Raw genomic sequence first — 20,969 nt, 5'->3', positions numbered from 1 at the left:
CAACCCTACGCTAGACCAACGTTTCACTTTTTATAACATTTGAAAATTTTAAATATCTAGTTTTCTAAAATCATGGGTGGTTTCATAGATTTTATAGGCCTGAAAATATAGAGTTGGACGCGACTTTTTGTTTCGGCAAGCTGAATTTATCACTATAGATGATAAATATTATGAACAATAACATATTAGTTTATTAGTTTCCACAGTCATATGAATGGGGAGAAGATTGTTTACAGGGTGGTTAATTGTATAATTTATTTTTATATAACGTTTTTCGCTTATAACTTTTTCCGTTCATTTCCACGAAGAAACAGTAAAGTACTTTTTTTTGTCTTCAAAAGACTTATAAAATTAGTGTCGAAAAATATTGATTAAATCAAAAGTTACAAACAGAAGAAGTTTATTTATGACTTTTGAATTTATAAATTGCGTTATTATTACCAGAACGTTTTGGCATCGCATCCTCTCATTCCTTATCACTGTCTAATAACTCACACGAAATCTGGAATCGGTAAGTTGAATAGTTTACAAGTTATAATCAAATTAATTAATTATTAGTCTGGACGATCCCGAGGATCTTCGACAATCGCACTGATTTTTTCAGTCTGTAACTCCGTTTTTTTTCAACGAATCTTGACGATTTTTTTTTAACTTAAAGCTCTTTTCATAAGCTTTCCGAATATGTAATAATATATGACTATATCACGCGCGTGCGTCGTATATATCATTTTGCATCTAAGGCTAAAAAAAAAAATTCCAAGTAGCAAATTTGAAATTAAAAAAAAAGATAGATTTCAATGTATTGTTATGAAATCTACCACGAAAAAAATCAGTGCGATTGTGGAAGATCCTCGGGATCGTCCAGACTAATAATTAGTTAATTTGTTTATAAGGGCATAACTTGTAAACTATTCAACTTACCGATTCCAGATTTCGTGTGAGTTATTAGACAGTGATAAGGAATAACGTTCTGGTAATAATAACGCAGTTTATAAATGTTTAATTCAAAAGTTATAATTAAACTTCTTCTGTTTATAACTTTTGATCTGATCAATACGCTCGAGGGCTAGTTTTGTAGGTCTTTTGAAGACGAAAAAAAAGTACTTTACTGTTTTCTCGTGGAAATGAACGGAAAAAATTTATAAGCGAAAAACGTGAATTTACGTAAAAATTATACAATTAACCACCCTGTAAACAATCTTCCCCCCATTTTTATGACTGTGGAAACTAATATGTTATTGTTCATAATATTTAGCATCCATAGTGATAAATTCAGCTTGCCGAAACTTAAACTCGCGAAATGGTAATTTCTCAGCTTATTTTCCTGGACTATTACATGAAATTTAAATTTAATGAGCGTGTATACTAAAGACAATCCCTGATATATTCAGATTCTTCAGGAAAATTTTGGAAAATTTCCAGGCAAAAAAGCTCAAGGGTAATTTATTTTACAAAAAATATACAACATCCTGCAGACCGAAATACGAACTTCTACAAATTCTTACATCACCATCTTTGTTCACTGCTGTGACGTCACACCGTGCGTAATGTAGCCTAAAACTTAACCTGCAACCTACTACTTCGGATGATAGTTAAAAGCATACGGAAGACCAGCTAGTTTACAAGCTTCACTTCACTTTTCAGGAGTATTATTTTGTTTATATGTTCTATTAGTTAATAAATGTAATCATTTTTAGGCCTGAAAAATTACAAAAAGTTCAAAGAATACGTGCAAATCAGCGATCCTGCTAACAAATTCGCCCCCACAGCGCTTAGTCCGAGAACTATAAGAGCAGATCAAATATTCCTAGCAATATTTTTCATGAAACAATCACATCCTTATCATTCGATTTTGTTGAGCAATATACAAAATTTGAGTTCAAAAACAATAAATGTAAACAAAATAGGAGCAAATAAACTCCCTGGCTTAAAGAAAAAAATAAGAAAAGCTCCGTCTTTGTTTGCCTCAAAATTTTATCCGCATGCTTCACTTAAATAAGTAAGAAATTTCTTAATATTGACTTGATCTCGGACCTGTTGCCGTTTTATAAAGTTATATCAATGTCTCATTCAATTATCAAAAACTTCACATACATTAAGCGGAGCAAATTACCAGTTCTGACGTTAGTTTATCGCTGCAATTTTGTATGCAGCACAAATGCAAAATAACAAACATATCCAAGGTCAATGGTTTCGTTTGCACAGTGGCTTTCATCGAGGCTTTCATACACAGATTAGATTGTCTAGGTTAAAAACTTAACCGGCGTAGAAATGAATCCTCTCTATTTCTTTCATCTATTCACATCACAGATCTTTTAATAGCAATGAAAATAGTAATAATTTTAATAGAAACGAAACAGCGAACATAAAAAAATCGAATACCCGTACATGATAGAAAAGCGTTTTATTTTTGGCTTGTATCTGAGAGAGCTACAGAAACTTTTCGTTTTATTATACACCAAATAAACCATGGCAGTTGTTTACCCATTTATTCCATTAAAAACTTGTTTTTCAAGGAGATACTTGAATTTTTTCCTAACTTATTTATTTACTTTGCGATATAATTATACAAACGTAGTAATTAATATTTTTATCATCTTTGTTTATTATCGTCGATGAGATAATAATGTCAGCAAAAAATTGTAAGAAAAACACCTGACAATGCGGCTCGTTTTCTAATGACGACCAACGCTCAATTGCTGCAACATAAAGAAAACGGAATTGGTTATATAACCGTGGTATTACTACTGTGGCGAATCACTCGTGAAAAAGCCTGCGATTATTTGAAAGAGCTCGGGCAAGATTTGAATGAAATGCACAAACAAGCACCGATACTGGAGCAGCATCTCCAAATTAATTAGTGTAATGTTTACAAAACATCTATTGCCCACGCGATAAGGTCGGTTCTAATTAGCTTGGGTGACTTCAGATTTAATTCTAAAGCCGGCTCCAGATGTTGCCGTCATTCGCCAAACATTCTTCGAATATAAATGTGACAAATATTTTCGGATTATTGGGCCAAAATCTACAGCGCCAAATTGTATTAAACACGTGATATAATATGAACACATGACAAATATTCTTGGATTGGCAGGGCCACCATGAAACGGGGTCGAACGTCGACTCTACAGTTCTGTAACCAGAGCAAAAGTCTCTGGCTAGTATGTGTACACAAGACAAAGTCAAGGGCATTAGTTATTTTAGGGAAATAAGTGCTAAGAGTATACTGAGAGTCCCTCACAACAGAATCAAAAAATCAGATACAGTTTTGTCTCTAAATTTGGTGGTGGAATTCTAATTTTACCATATAGTTGCACTGTATAGCACCTCTTTTCTTGACATATACTAATACTTTGTAAAAATTTACCATAAACATTTTTTATTGACAAAATAAGTTGTTACATTTACTTTTTTTTTGGAATTAATGGTCACATATCTTTGCTTTGCAATGCGATACCTTTTATTAATTAAATCATTGCCTAGGTTTAATCTACGTCAAACATCTGTATAGGTAAATGTTATATTTTTCAAAAACTGTATCATCCTGTATTTACATATTTTTTGTACCTATATAAGTACTTATGCATATTTATTATATTTATTTAAATATAACTGTATTCATTAATCAGTTTATTTTAATAGGTTAGTTTTGCGTCAATAAATTGAAAAATCAGAATGCGATCTAATTTTCTGGCAATTTTATGGACATTTGGTGACATTTTTATTTATTTTTGTATGCCCACTTTATAATTGAGTGGTTATGGCTGCTTTATCGACGTTTTTAATTTGTTCTATTTACAAAACGTCAATATGATTTATTTGCCTCATTTTACTTATACCTAATAGAATTCGCATTTTGAAACCACTCGTATTAATTGAGTCGACCAACGAATTATATTGCAAAATTGAAAATAAAGAATTAACTGTGACAAATGCAAAGAGTAAATACAAAATATTGAAAACAATCAGTTCATTATAATTTACAAATCATTATAGTCCAGACGGTATCTGTTTCAAAAAGTCCATATTTGGGTGAATCGTATATCCACGGAGATTTTTGGATTTTTGGCTTTCAAATATCAGTAGAAATGAAAATTTTTCTATGCGCATAAAAAAACGTGGGCTTAACTTTTGGCGGCACAATATATTAAAAAAAAATCGAAAAATGTCATATTTCTTTTCCTATTTAATTATGTATCTCTTCAAGAGTTGATTTTAGGCAAAAATGGAAGAGGAAAACAATGTTTGTAATTAAATTTTTTACAAAATATGACTAGTTACAAATCGAATGAATCATGATTATTATTGTAAAAATCGAAAAAATCGCCAAAAATGTGGTTAAAAAACATTTACTTTTTAGGGATTTTTTTTAGGGTTTTTAAATTGGGTATAGGGCCTTCATACTTGACTCAAGAAAACTTCATGTTATGTAGAATCATCACACCAAATTTCATCAAAATCGATTTGATATATTTTGCATAATAATTTTGCAATCCAAATTTTGAAAAAAAATTTGTCAATTTTCAAAATTTTGCACAGCAAAAACCAAGACCCTTAGATACTTGAAATTTTAATCACATCTAGAAGGGCTCTCAAGCTTTCAAACGCTTTTTGAAAAATTCGAATCCGTCAATTAGGAGAGCTCGGGCGCTTGTTTAAACATTGGTCGAATTATTGTACTTATAAACAATTAGAATAACTTTGTGAATATTCAACCAAATCGAATATTTTAAAGCAGGTTTTAAAAGTTCTTGGAAAGACGCTTCTTTAAAAAAAAACAGATCGATTGGTCAATTAATTACGTAGTTATAGCCGATCAAAATTAACCGTCATTTACACTAAATGTACTGAAACATCCGGGCTAATCTTTTGAAAAATACCATTGGTATTCCGAGTACATACCAGGTCTAAGTTTGAAATACTTTCCTTCATTGGCAACCTACTTTAAAAAGTTATTTACGAAAGTGAGAAATCGTTTTTTAAGTTTTACTCGAAAATCAGGCTTTTTTCGAAAAACATAACAGAGTAGTAATTTGTAGAAAATTGAAAGACGAATCCGAAAATATCATGGTTGTTACGAAAGCAGTAGCGTACTATTTTATTTAGAAAAATATGCCACCGATACCCTATATCTCTGCCACTGGAGACTTCACTTACTAGTTTTTAAATTATTTAAAAAAATTCAAAATATTTTTTGAAATTTAACACCCTGTATCTTTTTAACGAAGCGCCCTAGATAAAAACTTTATAGGGAAGACTCCCCTTAAAAGTTACCAAAGAACACGAGGTTTCATTTTTGGTCACAATCGCCCTGTATACAGGGTGTTATTTCAGTAAGTGGCCAAACTTCAAGGGGTGATTTTTTGAGTGATTTCAAGACGATGAGTTTATATAAATGTATGTCCGGTAATGCTTCGTTTTCCAGATACAGGGTGTCAAACAAAAGGTGCTAAAAATACAACTTGTTTGTCACTTGAATTTTTTCGTACCTTGCTTCCTTTTTGAAAAAAAAAAATAAAAATCACTTTATTGCATGTCTCTGGGACAACATCCTAATAAAAAATTAAAACTACCAAACTATCAAAAACAGGGGTATCTGATATTTTTTATACATATCAATAGTCTATTCTAGTCTTAGAAATCGTTATAAACAATTTTGTTTTATTATTTTATCTGTTGAGCAATATTTCATTCGCAATTTTGCATTTTTCAAACAAGGAAATGCAAAATTTCGAGGTCAGGCACTCCATGAATTAAAAATGTTTTTTTCTCCTTTACTAAACCCTTCACAATGCACATCCGGAAGCTATCCATAAACGAAACAGTTATATAATACCGGGACAAACAGAATACATTTATTTAAATGAAAACAACAATTTCCACCCAAGGCCGATAAACAACTATCATTAGTGAAAGAACCGATCTGTAAACTTTTTTGTTCTGACGAAGTCCTAACGCGAACACGGCAGCGTTATTTATTTATTTATTCTCTCCATTTAATAACATACACCACGTTCCAGTCTATTATCGCACTGGCTTCCGTGCATACGATGCGCAACAACTATAATTTTTGCAAATTAGTTCTGCTGTCGTTGTAAGGTACGATTTTGTTACATCGTCCTTGATGCTCAACCCCTCCATTACCGACATTTTCTCCTGGCCTTTCCGCAATAATCCAAGTCCCTACTTAATAAGGAAGTTAGCTCAAGCAGATGTAAACAGTATTAAGTTGATGAGAAGTCAACTATGGAAAATGGGAATAAAAGTGGGGTGCTTGTTGTTTTATAGTCACAGTATAAATATTGAAAAATCACCACAGTTTCTAGGCGATTACAATTCAAATATGGGAAAAATTGAAAGAGGTCGATTGTCCAAACATAAGGGGGACTTCACTATGCGGGCCCAACAAGGCATGTGATTGAACGTCGACCCTTTACTAACCAGAAACGGAAATTATTAAATTTATGTTTATTTATATTTATAAGACGACAAGAAGAACAAAGTATATTACCTATGCATTTAGAGGTAATATGCATTAAACATATGATTTTCATTATTATTAGAAAACAAGACTTTTGGACAATAATATACGCAAAATCATATTTTAAAATGAGCTCTCCTCATTTTCAGTTCACTAAACAGCGATCTCGTTACAGTTACGTTAATTATTCAGAAAAACAAAGTCAATAAGCTTTCAATTACATCGAGATGAGTGGTTATTATATCTGCTTTAGCAAACGCTGTTCCGATGGCCACTGGATTAAGATGGATTCAGCCGACTGTGTTTAATAGCCGACGTTGTTTACTTCAGTTCTCAGAATAATTTAAAAAAACAGATAATTTAGCAGACTAAAAAAGAAGGCACGGCAAGATTCTGTAATCAATAACTAATTAAACTCAACTCGCAAATAAACATGAGTTAATTTTGTATGTACAGGGTCCAGCAAGTATATTAAAGAATGAAAATGTAATTAGTTTGGGTAGTTTATTAAAATTTTTTAAAAGCGTATGGCTAAAGTTGCAGAAAAATTTCGTTTAATTTAAAAAGTCTACTTAGAGTTATTTTGAAGTCTAACATTGTTGCACTATTTTATGCACACTCTGTACAGTGAAGTGGCAAGTTAACCATAATATTTACGTTGTCAAAAACCGAGGTTATGTATGATATAGCCGCAAAAGTGATATGGTGACGTCGTATCAGAATTTAAAGGTTTCCTGGCACCTCAATTCGAGCCAAACTAAATAAACGCATCGAACGAAGACATAAGTTTCTAAATTAACACTCATATAAAATAAATTCAATTTCTGCTCACCTGAACGAAGCGCATAAGCCGATTCCGCCTCCAAAAACACATAAAAATTACCAACGGCGCTCAGTTAGCAACAGGCACAATGACGAAATGACAGTTTATAAATAGCCATACTTGTAATGTAATATTTAAATAATTATTATGCAATCGGCAGGGAAAACAATGAGGAACAAATTACAAGAATTACTTATAAAGTAGGCGTGGATCGTTAGCGCGACAACTTGCGAAATATGCACTTGCTCTTTTGTCTTTTTATGGATCTCGGTGCAGGAATATATCGCAACCTATATATGCGACGTATTATCCAACTCTTATAAATAGACAGCGGCATAAATGCACATTGCAAATGCAAGTTACATTATGGTAGGACGCAGAATGTCAAACTAATTTTATCGTTATGGCTGGATATGCGACGGTGTTTGTCACGTACTGCAGTATACCCAGTGTATTATAAGACGGAGCCGTTCCTATATTTCTTGTTATTTTTATTAAAATGCACCAGGCCAGGAAATATAGAGTTGGACGCGACTTTTTGTTTCGGCAAGCTGAATTTATCACTATAGATGATAAATATTAACATATAAGTTTCCACAGTGATAAAAATTTTCGCTTATAACCTTTTTCCGTTCATTTCCACGAGAAAACAGTAATGTACTTTTTTCGTCTTCAAAAGACCTACAAAACTAGCACTCGAGCGTCAAAAAATATTGATTAGATCAAAAGTTATAAACAGAAGAAGTTTATTTATGATTTTTGAACTAAACATTTATAAACTGCGTTATTATTAGCAGAACGTTTTGGCATCGCATCCTCTCATTCCTTATCACTGTCTAATAACTCACATGAAGTCTGGAATCGGTAAGTTGAATAGTTTACAAGTTATGGCCTTATAAACAAATTAACTAATTATTAGTCTGGACGATCCCGAGGATCTTCCACAATCGCACTGATTTTTTTCATGGTAAAAACTGGATTTTTACCCCTTTTTAAGTTTTTGTGACTACTTTATATTTTGCATATAAAAGCAGTTCTTGGAATTTAATAATTTTAAAATTTCTGCAAAATAGTTTTAATAGAATACAAGTAAACAGTACCAGCACATTCTATAAAAACTTTTACAAACACTAAATTTGCATAATTAGCGAAAAATATTTGCCCGGCATTTATTTGACATTTCTGCGATTTCATTTAAAAAAAATCACAACTTACGAGTGTTTCGACTGCGAATTATTTGCCAGACATCCTCCAAGTATGTGTATACACCTCTAGCAAAGTTTTACGTTATCGTTTGAAAATTTAAAGAACGTTTTACTTATCTACAATCCCAATTATTTCGGTAAAGCGGTATGCTCATTACTTTTTCACATACGATATATTTTTTTCATTAAACAAGGTTCATTACTACATAATCCACATACCCAGATAGAGGTAAGTAAATTCCATTTGCGGCATAGAAAAATATTGTAGATAATAATTAATTCTTCATGAATCTTGCATGTAAATTGAATTTCTACATATCTATTACGCGTTATTTTTCGAGATACAAAAAAGTGTAAGAATAAAAATTGGAGGGGTTTAAAAATGAACCATAAAGATATCATATAACCTCTAAAAAAAGTAAATAAAGTAATTTTGTAGAATTACTTCGGCAAAGTTCTTAAATCAGCATTTGAGGTCATGTGCTTAAAAAACTAGCAGTGAATCCCCAATAAATCCCTCCTTTTTACTGTCATTTTGATACTTGCATGCTACAAGTGGTAATACCTATGTGATATTTAATATAAAGATATGGAATATCAATAAACTATTTAATTTGTTAAATGAAGTGCTACTACAAAAGTGACGTTTGGTTCTGGGAAAAGTTAGTCGTAAACTTTTTGTTTACATTTAAAACAGCAGTACCAGGAAAACGTTGGAAACTACCAATAATTTTTCTACAGCTTTTCACCATTAATGCATTATATTATTGTCATTGTTATGGAAAAAACCCGTCTGGAACTATTTCTAAATAAAAATAAATGTGTGCAATATTCAATAGGTGATACGAGCGAACTGGTTACTCATTCATATCGTATTATACTGTTACACTATAACAGAACAACTAATTTCCCAATAAAGAAAACACAGACATAACACAAATATTATTCATACGAAGTGAGGGTCTTTGTAATGGTGCAATATACTGGAATATTATGAAAAAAATAATTAATATTTATAATTGTACCTTAGATAGTATATTACAGTCAATTTACTGTTTGTTTTCTAAACCATCAAAAGTCATCTTCTTATTTATTTATTTATTTTCAGTATGTGTATTTATTGCCATAATGCAATTAAAGTAATAATAATCAATTAGGTGTTGTTTTAACAATCTCATTTTTGCTTATTTTGAAGTCACACAATGAGAAGTATGTACCGAGTGGTATGTTCAATATAATCCCCCCCTTATTATTATATAGAAATAAAAGTGTAAACCCAAAAAATTTTATGTAGTTTATCATGGCATTTTTAGAATTTTTAAATAAACTGTCACGTTTTTGACATGAAAACAAGTAAAGTATTTTAAATGGAACCCCTGTATTTTTAGATTTTTTTAATCTACGAATTTTTCTGAATCTAACCATAATCCCTTCAGCGGTTGACCAATATTATTAGACAAAGTATATTATGAACGTACAGTAGGATCATATTCGATGTAAAGTAATAAATCACTGCCTGTCATAGGGATCCAGTGCAGTACGGTTTTAAGGGGTTTAGAAATTGAATGCATTATGAAGTGATGCAGGGATCAGTTTACGTCTGGCACCCAGTTCCTTCAAAAATCCCTTTTACTATCATAAACTATTTATTTTAAATGTACTTTATCATAATGTGGCGTGACGTCACAACGTGTCTTCGGTGCGTTTCCCCTCGCTATGTCTTCATTAATTGTTTTGCGATATAAGTGTACTTTCTATAACGACAAATAACAACAAATTTTGACGTTCGCGATGAGGCTGACGATCCAACCAAGTCTGGCCGGACATAAAAAATAGCACGTGTGCCTTATTTTCGTCCTTAATCGCCACACAGCTGTTTGCGCGTATATATCTTTGGGCGGTTGTTATAATAAATAGAATTTCCCGTTGAGGAATAATCCAGAACGCCTCAATTACCCAAAATTACCCAACCGCTCACCTAAATCCGTCTATTCAAAATTCGTAAACACGAAACAAGCCACAGCCTACCTCGCCACATCACTGGATTACAGTTCCTTTGTCCTCGCAATTAAAAAAACGAAAAAACCCACGACCACCCTCGAACATAACTTTGTAAGTAGTTCGCAGACTGCGACGGGCGATGTCGAAAATAGTTGCGCGCCCACAAAAACCTCCGTCCAGACGCCGAATATACCGAAGGATCGGCCACGCGCTACCCCCCGTCGATGATTAGTTGCCCTCGGGTGGTTGACGACTTATTCAACATTCGTTAGAAGTTCGTACGCCAACGCCGGGTCCATTTATCATAGACGTGCCCGAGGAAGAAAAAGTCGACGGCGGAAACTTCGCGAATTACAACAGAATACTTCCACTAAGAGGTCGCGAAAGTTCTCGAAAAATCGTTTGAATGTTTATTATAAATGTATCCGAACGTTTTTGAAATGGATAGGGTTGAAAAACGATCAATATTTTGTACAGAAACGAACAATTTCGTAATTCAGAAGTTCAAAAAAAAACTGTAGAAATATTATACAAAGAATTTAAAATGGTATTTTCGGGAACATACAAATTGTTTTGCCTAGGTTTAACAATTCCTGCAACAAGTGTCTCGGTAGAAAGAAACTTTTCGTGTCTTAAGACTTAAGGTTTATCGGGTACGGATGTACGTCTAAAGTCTAACGAGTGTTTCTGCAGATTCGCTAGTGACTAAAGTAGTAAAACTTTAGATTTGGCAACGTTGCACTTGGCTGGCTTTGTTTGGATGCCTAAGCTTGAAATATACATCATATGTCACACCTGCGAATTTCAAATAATACGCTACTTCGAGAACCGCGGCATTCTCATAAGACTGTACTAAATCGTGAAAAATTATTTTATTAATATCTCGTCTCTTAAGTATCCAAACTAGTCATAATTTTTTTGAGGATATTCTTCATATTAATAAGCTTTTATTAATTTTATTTATGAATATTTGTTCGTCAATTCCAAATCAGAAATTAAGAAATACGATACACCAAAAGCGCTTAAGTCTTAGTGCCGATCCCCAATTTTATGAATCGATTATAAGTAATTTTGCAAAAAAAGACCGAAGAATAGACCTGTTTTAAAAAAAGTGAATGTTTTGAAAATATTTTGTTAAAAGCGTGGGCAAACGAACAGTTGGCGGCTTTGTTTTATATGTACATAAATAGATAAGTGGCTGGTTACTTTATGAAAATGTGATTTTATGTTTGTTCATATTTTTTAATATTTTATATAGTTTCTTAATGTTACAAAAATAAATTCTTCCAAATAAAAGGTTATCTTATGCTTGCATCTAATTAGGTATTAGTGTCTAAATTGCATTCAGTTATGCTCTTCATTGATGAAGCTTTTGACCACATGTTTGTCCGGTAGAACTCAGTTTGACCAAGTTTTTGGGAATCAAGTCAGCCGAAATCGCCCAAACTTCAGGAGATCCACAGGGTTCTATCCTTGGACCTTTAACGTTTACAGTATTTGTTAATGATATTGCCTCTGATTTGTACGTGCTTTATTTATATGCTGACGTGAAAATATTTTAATTTGACGCAAATAATTTACAACGAAATTTAGATTTACTAAACCCCTGTTGTTTTTTAAAAAGTATGCTTGAATATCTAGAAATTTTTCTTCAAACGTACAGAAATTAATAAACATCAACAAAGTTAGTTTGGTTTGCAGATTCCAATGAGAGTTTATTTTTCCATGGTGGTTCTAATCCAAATCTTGACTTTTCTGGATTTATTTTGCTTCTCAGTAAAGTCTTGCCAATATCTTCTTTCTCAAGACTTCTAGTAATATTTAGATACAATATTTAGAAGTTACTTCAAACAATACACCGCAATGCCATGGAATAATGCACACGGCAAATATAAATACCGGCTAGAGGACTTAATCTTCAGTTCTTCCATTTAAGTTGAGTTATGCCTAATCTAACACATGATGAACCTGTTTTTAGGATCCACACCTGATTGTTTAAAACCTTTTAAATTGATGTCTGTTACATTAGAACCATTTTTCCTCATACAAAATCCAACAAACGACTTAGATTAATTGAATCGTTTTGTGTCGATAAATATTAAACACGTCCACCAGCTATTCTAATTCAAATATGCAATTTTTTATGCATGTTCAACGTTTAATATGCACCAGCTATTATAATGGCATTATTTATTTTCATTGTCATATATAGCAGCACACCTTGGTGTTCATCGTGTCCAATTCTTTATATTCCTATACTTAGTTGTATTTCTTCAAAAAGGTACACATTAGAAACCGAATCAAATTAAGCTCATGACGAAAACTAAAGGCCAAGGATATTATTATTTTTTTATTTATTATTTTACGACCCTTTGGCATTCTGCCAGGCACGTCCATGCTGGTATACTTTGAGGCACAAAATAAAGCAACCTATGCGCTTCTTAATCTGACGTCAAGACGGCAAACCTTTATATCTGCAAAATTATACCCTGGCAATCTTCGTCCTACGTATCTTGTATGTCCGTAAATAAAGTCATTACCTACGAAATAATCGTAAGATTGTCCGCCACTATCGCCCTTCCTGCCAGTGAAACTGATGCTCTAAGCAGACGTAAGAGAAATAACGCTAATATGAACCCACAGCAATTCATATAGAATAGACGTTGATGCAAAAAATAGGAATCGCATGAAGTTCTTAATAAATATGCTCGTTGAGTAAAAATGGAAGAAGACAATTAAAATAATCAACGGTTCAAAAATATCCAATATCTTTGCTACTTGGAATATCTCATACTCAAAATAATTCTAAATATAGAATATACAGGGTGGCCAAATGAAAACGAAACAGAGCCATTTTCAGGAACTGCGTCAAGATTGTAGAAAAACGCTCAGACCCGTCGATTTTAGATTAAAGGGGGACATTCTTTGCTGGTATTTTTGACTCCGCCACTTTCACCCCCAAGCAAGGGTAAGCATCACCCCAAAATATTTAAATGGCATTGGGGGTTGAGTAATATTTCTTTTGAAAGCTCTTACAATTCTCTTTACAACAGACTTTAAATTTTATAATTCCGCCCAATACTTTGAAAAAAATTTACATTTTAAAATTTAAATTATGTTTAGTTGCTTACTTACTACTTAGTTGATTAAATGTTCAAACTGATGACCGCCCGCTTCCATACAAGAATAAAGATTTTGTTCGAAACGTTCGCGCACATTCCGAAGCATTTCCGGAGTGATTCGACGGCATTCGTCGACGATTCTTTGACGCAAATCTTCCAGCGACGCTGGCTGTGTTTTATAGATTTTACTTTTTAGGTATCCCCACAAAAAGAAATCAAGGGGCGATAAATCCGGTGATCGTGGAGGCCACTCAATGCTGCCTCTTCTCCCAATCCAATTCCGTAGAAAACGTTGGTCCAAATACTGACGGACAATTAACGCATAATGCGGAGGAGCACCGTCCTGTTGAAAAATCAAATGATCTTCATCATACTCTGGAACATTTTCAATAATATCAGTCAAGGCAGGGTCAATAGCGTCTTCCAGTAATTGCAAATACATTTGGCCAGTCAAATTACCAGGTAGAAAAAAAGGACCCACCAGCCGGTCACCGAAAATTCCAGCCCATACATTTAATTTTTCCGGTTGCTGTGTATGCACCTCGTGAAAAACTCTTGGGTTTGAATCGGACCAATAGCGGCAATTGTGACGATTTACCGTCCCGTTCAAGAAAAAACTGCATTCATCAGAAAAACAGATGTTAAAAAGGAACTGTGGATCGTTCCCTGCTCGCTCACTCATTATTTCGCAAAATTGCAAACGGCGGTCATAATCATCCTCATGAAGTTCCTGGACTAAATGTATTTTGTATGGATGGAATTTATTCTTCTTCAAAATGGTTTGTATGCTAGTTCGATTGATCCCAGACACAGATGCCAGCTGCCTCGTACTTAATGTAGGATCAAGATGAACTTGTCCCAAAACTGCAACTTCACTAGCTTCATTAACTATAGGTTTTTCAATTTCTCGTTTTTTATTGGCTACGTTCCCTGTCTCTTGAAATTTTTTTACTAACTCTAGAACATACTTCCTCCTGACATGTCGATCTTGATGTTGTTCATTAAATAGCTGAGCTGTTCTATTCGCACATTTATTGTTCATAAAGTAAAGCGAAATGATATCTACCCTTTCCGCAATGGAATAAACCATAGTGTTTAATTTTCAAAAACACAATTAAATAAACTACCAACCAACGCTTCCAAATAATACTAGAAAATAATTTGGAATCCACTAATTTTACGTTCATTGTGTGTGTATAGCATTCATTTCTGTTTTTTACAATTGTGTTTTTTTTTACGAAAGTGATAACAAATCGCCAAAAACCAATGTAACGCAAGAAATACTAAATTTATACCATTGGCGTACTTAACTCGAATGACTGACATTTTTACCGTTACTAATTGTTTGTACATAAGTTTCAACATTAAAATCAAAATTCTTAATAAGTATTGGGCGGAATTATAAAATTTAAAGTCTGTTGTAATGAGATTTGTAAGTTTTCAAAAGAAATATTACTCAACCTCCAATGCCATTTAAATATTTTGGGGTGATTGCTTGGGGGTGAAAGTGGCGGAGTCAAAAATACCAGCAAAGAATGTATCTATTCCGTTTTCATTTGGCCACCCGTATATCGGCTTTGTGCTGGACGAATACGAAGAAGTTACACATGAACAAACAAAAATCGGCCTCAGGCCTTTGGGCATCGCTATCCATCTGCATAGCTGAATTTTATATGCCACATGGGGATAGCTTATTCCAAGGCTTATTCGTTTATACCAAATCTGCAGTATTTTATTATCAATAATGGGATTGTATGTGACGAGATTCGATAACAGAAATTGCTTTGCAAAGGGATTCTCGTTTGATTAGAACCTAAAGATAATGTCGATAAATTTTGTCCCATTTATTACATTACAGATACTGTTGACTACATGAAAATATATTTACACAATTAGTCTGTATTGAAATGATTTTTATATTTCCTGCTGCTGAGATTCCGCTTGTCAGCTTGTTTTCAAATTCATTAAATGCTGTAAGCCCTGGAAGTTTAGAAATATTTTTCGCTCTAATTTTTTTTATCAAAAGTTTCCTGGAATGAAAAGGTGTGCAAAATTTCAACAGCTCAACACTTAAATTTTTTGCTTGATTTCATTCATTGAAATTCTGCAAACTAGTGAAAAAAATATTAAGCCTGTGTCGTACATTCCATTTTTGACATACAGAGTGTTACAATTTGAAAAAACGTTGATTAAAAAAGACGTCTGAAACGATTTTATTCAAATCTGACATATTTATATGAACTTTTCCTGTTAATTTGTGACATAGCATTTTTTAGTGTTAATTTGTAGCCCAAGGCTCTACAAAGGATCAGTAGAGACCCAGAAATGGAACTACCTAGAATTTGGAAACGACAAACCGTACATTGGAAGGATACGCGTCAGTCCACACACCATACCGGCCAGGGGGCCTACTACCCAATTTTATAGTGTTTTCTGAAGACGGTATGTCTCTCAAAACGCCTAGAAATCAAAACTGATTGCATGGTAACCCGTCTGGATTTGTTCTGTCACCATTAAACTTGGCTAATTTCGCTACACACTATACAACAAGTAATTTAACTTGATTCTAATGCATCGAATCGAACTCTGAACTGAAACAGCGCACCATACTTCTAATGTTTAACTATAGCAAATACAAGGGTCACCTTAGTGTATACACTGTTTGTTTTTAAGACGCCAATTAATATTATAATTGCACGACTCTAATGGATTTAATTTATCGATGCAAGTAATAAATGAAAAAATACTCGTACACGATATCGGGCCTCATGAAAAACAAATACGCGCATCATCGCGAATCATTTTATTCGATATTAATAGCGAGAGATTAGCTGTGCGGACATAAATCTGGTATCGTGGTTAAGAAGAGTCGAATAAACAAATTGTTTACTCAGATGCAAGGCTATGTACAGGGTGAATCCCGAAAATTGAAGCGGCAGGCCGACGTACTAAGGAATGGGCATGGCATATATTATTTTATATGACTAGAAATAATAATTATGTAATTATGTAGGGAAAATATTCGGCAAGGTAGATTTGACGGTAGATGGCCGAGAAACAGGTTGTGTTCTCGGTAGCACTAAATGACGCAAAAGTAAGTTTAGTAGTTTACAGGAAAAAAAAATCTTATTTTGATCTCAAAAATACGCCCTAAATTCTTTGTACTGATTTTTGAATCACCCTGTATAGCATAAAATTGTATTTATTTAAATGAAATATATTTTCATTTATTTCAAGATTCTAATAAGCTCAGACAACAGAATTAGGTGTACAAAAGATTGTCAGATGAAAACAAAGTAAATATCTCGATAGCAAAATGCCCTAACAATTCCAGTTTTGGAGATATTTTGAAAGCGAGATACTTATATTTTGTATTTGTTATGTTATCGTCCGGAAATTACTCATAACCACGCCAATTCTATCGAGGTTACAATATTCTAATTAGAAGCCGAATTTTACGTCAAACCGCATATTTCGCATTATAATAGGTATAATAAAAAAAATATGTATATTTTCACCTACTTTCTCCCAAAAAAACAGTCGACATTCGCCCGATCGTTATAATATTAAGGATCTTTAATCAAGATACCCTGAAATAGCCCACAACGACAATTTGTATGTATATTGTGTGCAAATATTTTCTATAATTTATACTTGCATGTAGGTACACTAACACTTTGAGGAACTGACGCAGCGACATGTTTGTTGGAATATCCGCCGCATATCTACATATGTTAAAATAATTTATTCATTAATGTAAACATAGAAAGCTAGAACTACACGTTTTATGTACCTACTTCACTATTGTAATTGTGCGTTTTCAAGGATTTAACATCAATGAGAATTTTTTTAATACAATTATACAATTGTTACCGACACTACAGAAATACTGTTTTGTAAAATTGGTTACAGTAGGAACTATTTTCTTCTAGTATATTACGCGACTTTTAGACAACGCGAATGAAAAATATAGAGATTGCTGGTACAACTAATTAGCATTGCTTTAAGATGTTTGTATCTACAATCTTTGCCATTTTGCCAATCCTTCAACAAAATTTTAGTAAAGTTAAATAGGTACCAATATTTTAAAGACAACTTGTTGATACTGTTTAATAAAAATGGCAAACCGAGAGGGTTGCAACTATATTTGTACAGGACATAGCTAATAAAATGGTAAATGCAAAGGTAAATAAAAGATAACACGACTGGTCTAAGACGGTAATTGATAAATATATCCAAAGGTTTTATTAGATAAACGTTTCGATATGAAATAAATTGGAGCAATCATACTGACTAGACAACAAACTGCACTCTTTACAAAACTAATGTAATATACAGGAGAAGCAAAGTTTCCAGCAGTTTTTACCTTGTAATGGAAACAACTTACGTACTTAATGTGCTTTTTTACAAGTGACTGGTTCTTCTGAAAAAATAATACCAAAATAATTCGGAATGATTGACAACTATACAAGGTACGAAACGTACAATCTCTGGCATCCTACTATAGATCATTTTACGTTTATTAAAAAAGATAATTTTCGAAAAGCAACTCCTAGTGAACAGTGTTGGTTTCGATGTAGTCATTTGTTTGGTCAATCACCGCCCACCTAACAATTTTATGTGGGAGGTCAATAAAAAGATTCAATGTACTACTAGAAAAAGCAGGGCAGTGCCAATAACGGCCAATAAGATTTAATTGCAGCGAAACTTTTACAAACTATGTCGTGAGCTTTTCTTAGCCTGGTAATTGGTTTTTGGAAAAAAATTAAAAAAATAACGGAAACATTCTATAATAATATTAATATCCTGAAATAATCAAACACAATATATTGCTCCCCAAAAAACCGACAACCTAGGACTATGGAAGTCCGATTTCAGCAATTGTTCCATTATTACATAATCTTGACTCATCCCATACTCCAGCCTTCATCAACTGGCTGAGCAGAAGCATGCTAATGTTTTTATTATTGTTTTTACTGTGTGCCGGCTAGTACCAAGGCCAAATCAATATAAAGATGTTCATATAATAATAGCTTGTCAAATGTAGAACATCATATACATATGTAATGCCTGGGAACTGTTTTGAACGATGAAAAAGGAGGTCGACTGGTGCATCTCATTAGTCTTGAAAATCGTTTATTCAACATGGTTTACTTCATATTTATTTTGTTAGCAACTGTTCGTGGTTTACAATTAAATACAGAGTATCATACGGAGAGAAAATACTGAATATCCTAAATAGGTCTAAATTATAACAAATAGTTTCCGAGACAAAGCCGGTCGATGACCTTAATGGGACACCCGGTACCTATACATTATCATTTATCAATTAGGCCAGTGAGGTTAGGTTAGGTAATGATAGATTAGGACAGGTTAGGATGTCGCCAGTAAAATATTTTTAACGTAGTTATTTCCGGTGTTAGTTAACTGTAGTGTCTTCGTGCGAATAAAATTAAAAACAACAAAAAAATACAGTGGGTACTTTGAAATCTCAACGTGGAACCGATTGATTACGCGCACAGTATAATTTATGCTAATTATTTATGTTCAAGGACAAACTAGAGTTCATTTATTGAATCCAATCATGGTATGGTGGGCAACCATGGGCGAAAATAATAACACCTTACAGTATACAAGAAACTTTGCCCATTCATCTTTTCGAAAGGTTATCAAAATGTTTATGTAATATGCTCATGTCACTGTGTACATTTTATAAATATATCCCAGTTTAAATGGGTTACGGTATTGTGCTGCCATCTAACCTGTTCTAAGGCAACCTACCCTATCAGACTGCACAATGCATTTCATTGACGGGAGAGACAAATTCCATGCTAGCCTTGGTCGCCGCGCTGCCACGTTGAAAAATAATTCAATAAATATAATGAAAACGAAAATAGCATCTAACGCTTATGAGTTATTTTACTTATTTTATTTTCACTTCATTTAATAAGATATTTTTAAAAAAATAATACCTTCATAATACAGATAAACGTATTTTACTTTTGTGACTGTGAATTTTATTAGTTACTGCGAAGGATGTTATTACATTATTGTGGAATTTTTTGGAAATAGGTATTTCGACTGCAAAATACAATGCTTACGTTGTCAGTTTGCCTATTCTTTAGATAATGTCTCTGATTAACCTCCTTTAAACATATTAAAATAAAAATAATTGATGCAATATCCCTGACCTATTTAAAAGTTGATATTAAAGGCTTAAAAATAAATAAAAATCAAAATGTGAAATGAAGGGGTAGTTTTCGAAACAAATACCCAGAGATATTTGGCAACATTGCCTTTCAACGCTATATCACTCAGTTCAGTCATTTATTTTGGAACCTTTCCCCGCCTCTAATGCAACGTTAAATATTGAGGTCGACGACCTCTTTCCACAAATTAATTTTTGACCTATATTTCCATGCTGTCATCGCCACAATTTAATAATTAATTTATCGATGGGAAACCAAAGCAAATGTCAGTATCCGGTGAAAATTGAAGGCAACGAAAGAAACGGTGTGTCTTTAAAGAGATTCTAGATCGTTACAATCACAATCTACAATATCTCTAATCACACATTAACTGCAATGAAATATCTGCACCACAATCTCGACACTTTTATTTTACCTACGTATACAACAAAGCCAGACATAATGCATTCAGGTTCAGGTAGTGTGGAATAAACAAAAAATATAAATAAACATAGAAAATGGCAACAATTAGCTCACCTGTAAAAATGTTTTAGGATTATCCAGTCTTGAAATTGCAGTCTTATCGTTTACACAACACTAAAATGTTTTTAACGGCACATTAAAATCGTTGTAAAGAACAAAATATGTTTATAAACAAATGACTGTTCACTCACAGCCCACCATACTTTTTTACTGCAGCACATCACCACGAAAACTCACTGCCTCTCGACCAGGAGGGGGCGAAACAACACATTACACTATAACTGTGTCAAAAAATAACATTCTACCGACCATACACAACACTTAATGCAATAAACATAACGTTTGTTGAAGATATGGACTCGTTTTTACAACGACGATTTAAAAGTAGTGTAAAATTCATAACAAAAATTATTTTGCCAAAAACGTATCACCTGGTGAACGGGGGATGAAGTAGATTTTTACATGGGCCGGTAATCCAGTATCCTGTAAAGTTATTGCACTGAATGGCGTTAGTTAGCGGAAGAATGTGTAGATGGCAACAAAATTAAGAATTTAAGTATTTTCAATTTAATAATTCTCTTTTCCAGCGTTAGAATTCTAGATTGTAGGTAGGTAATATAAGAATTACTGTTTATAAAAAATATTTTTATAGGACTTTACCTAGTT

At 33.1% G+C, this 20,969-nt stretch overlaps 1 protein-coding gene across 2 annotated transcripts in view; it reads right to left on the bottom strand.

Moving 5' to 3' along the window:
• LOC108910132 (aryl hydrocarbon receptor nuclear translocator-like protein 1) overlaps positions 1 to 20,667 on the bottom strand; it is a 98,040-nt gene extending 77,373 nt beyond the window's left edge. Inside the window, exon 1 of one of the 2 annotated variants that reach the window (XM_018714653.2) lies at positions 20,358 to 20,667. The gene's annotated coding sequence lies outside the window, so the exon portion shown is untranslated. Of the gene's footprint in view, positions 1 to 7,313; positions 7,369 to 20,357 lie in introns of those variants that run through there. The other variant, XM_018714654.2, reaches the window with a different exon arrangement.
• Positions 20,668 to 20,969: the final 302 nt, after the last annotated feature.

This window comes from Anoplophora glabripennis, unplaced genomic scaffold (assembly GCF_000390285.2).
Source record: "Anoplophora glabripennis isolate ALB-LARVAE unplaced genomic scaffold, Agla_2.0 scaffold184, whole genome shotgun sequence".
NCBI lineage: Eukaryota > Metazoa > Arthropoda > Insecta > Coleoptera > Cerambycidae > Anoplophora > Anoplophora glabripennis.
The sequence above is the reverse complement of the archived record's forward strand: the minus strand, read 5'-3'. Positions and strand labels throughout refer to the sequence as shown.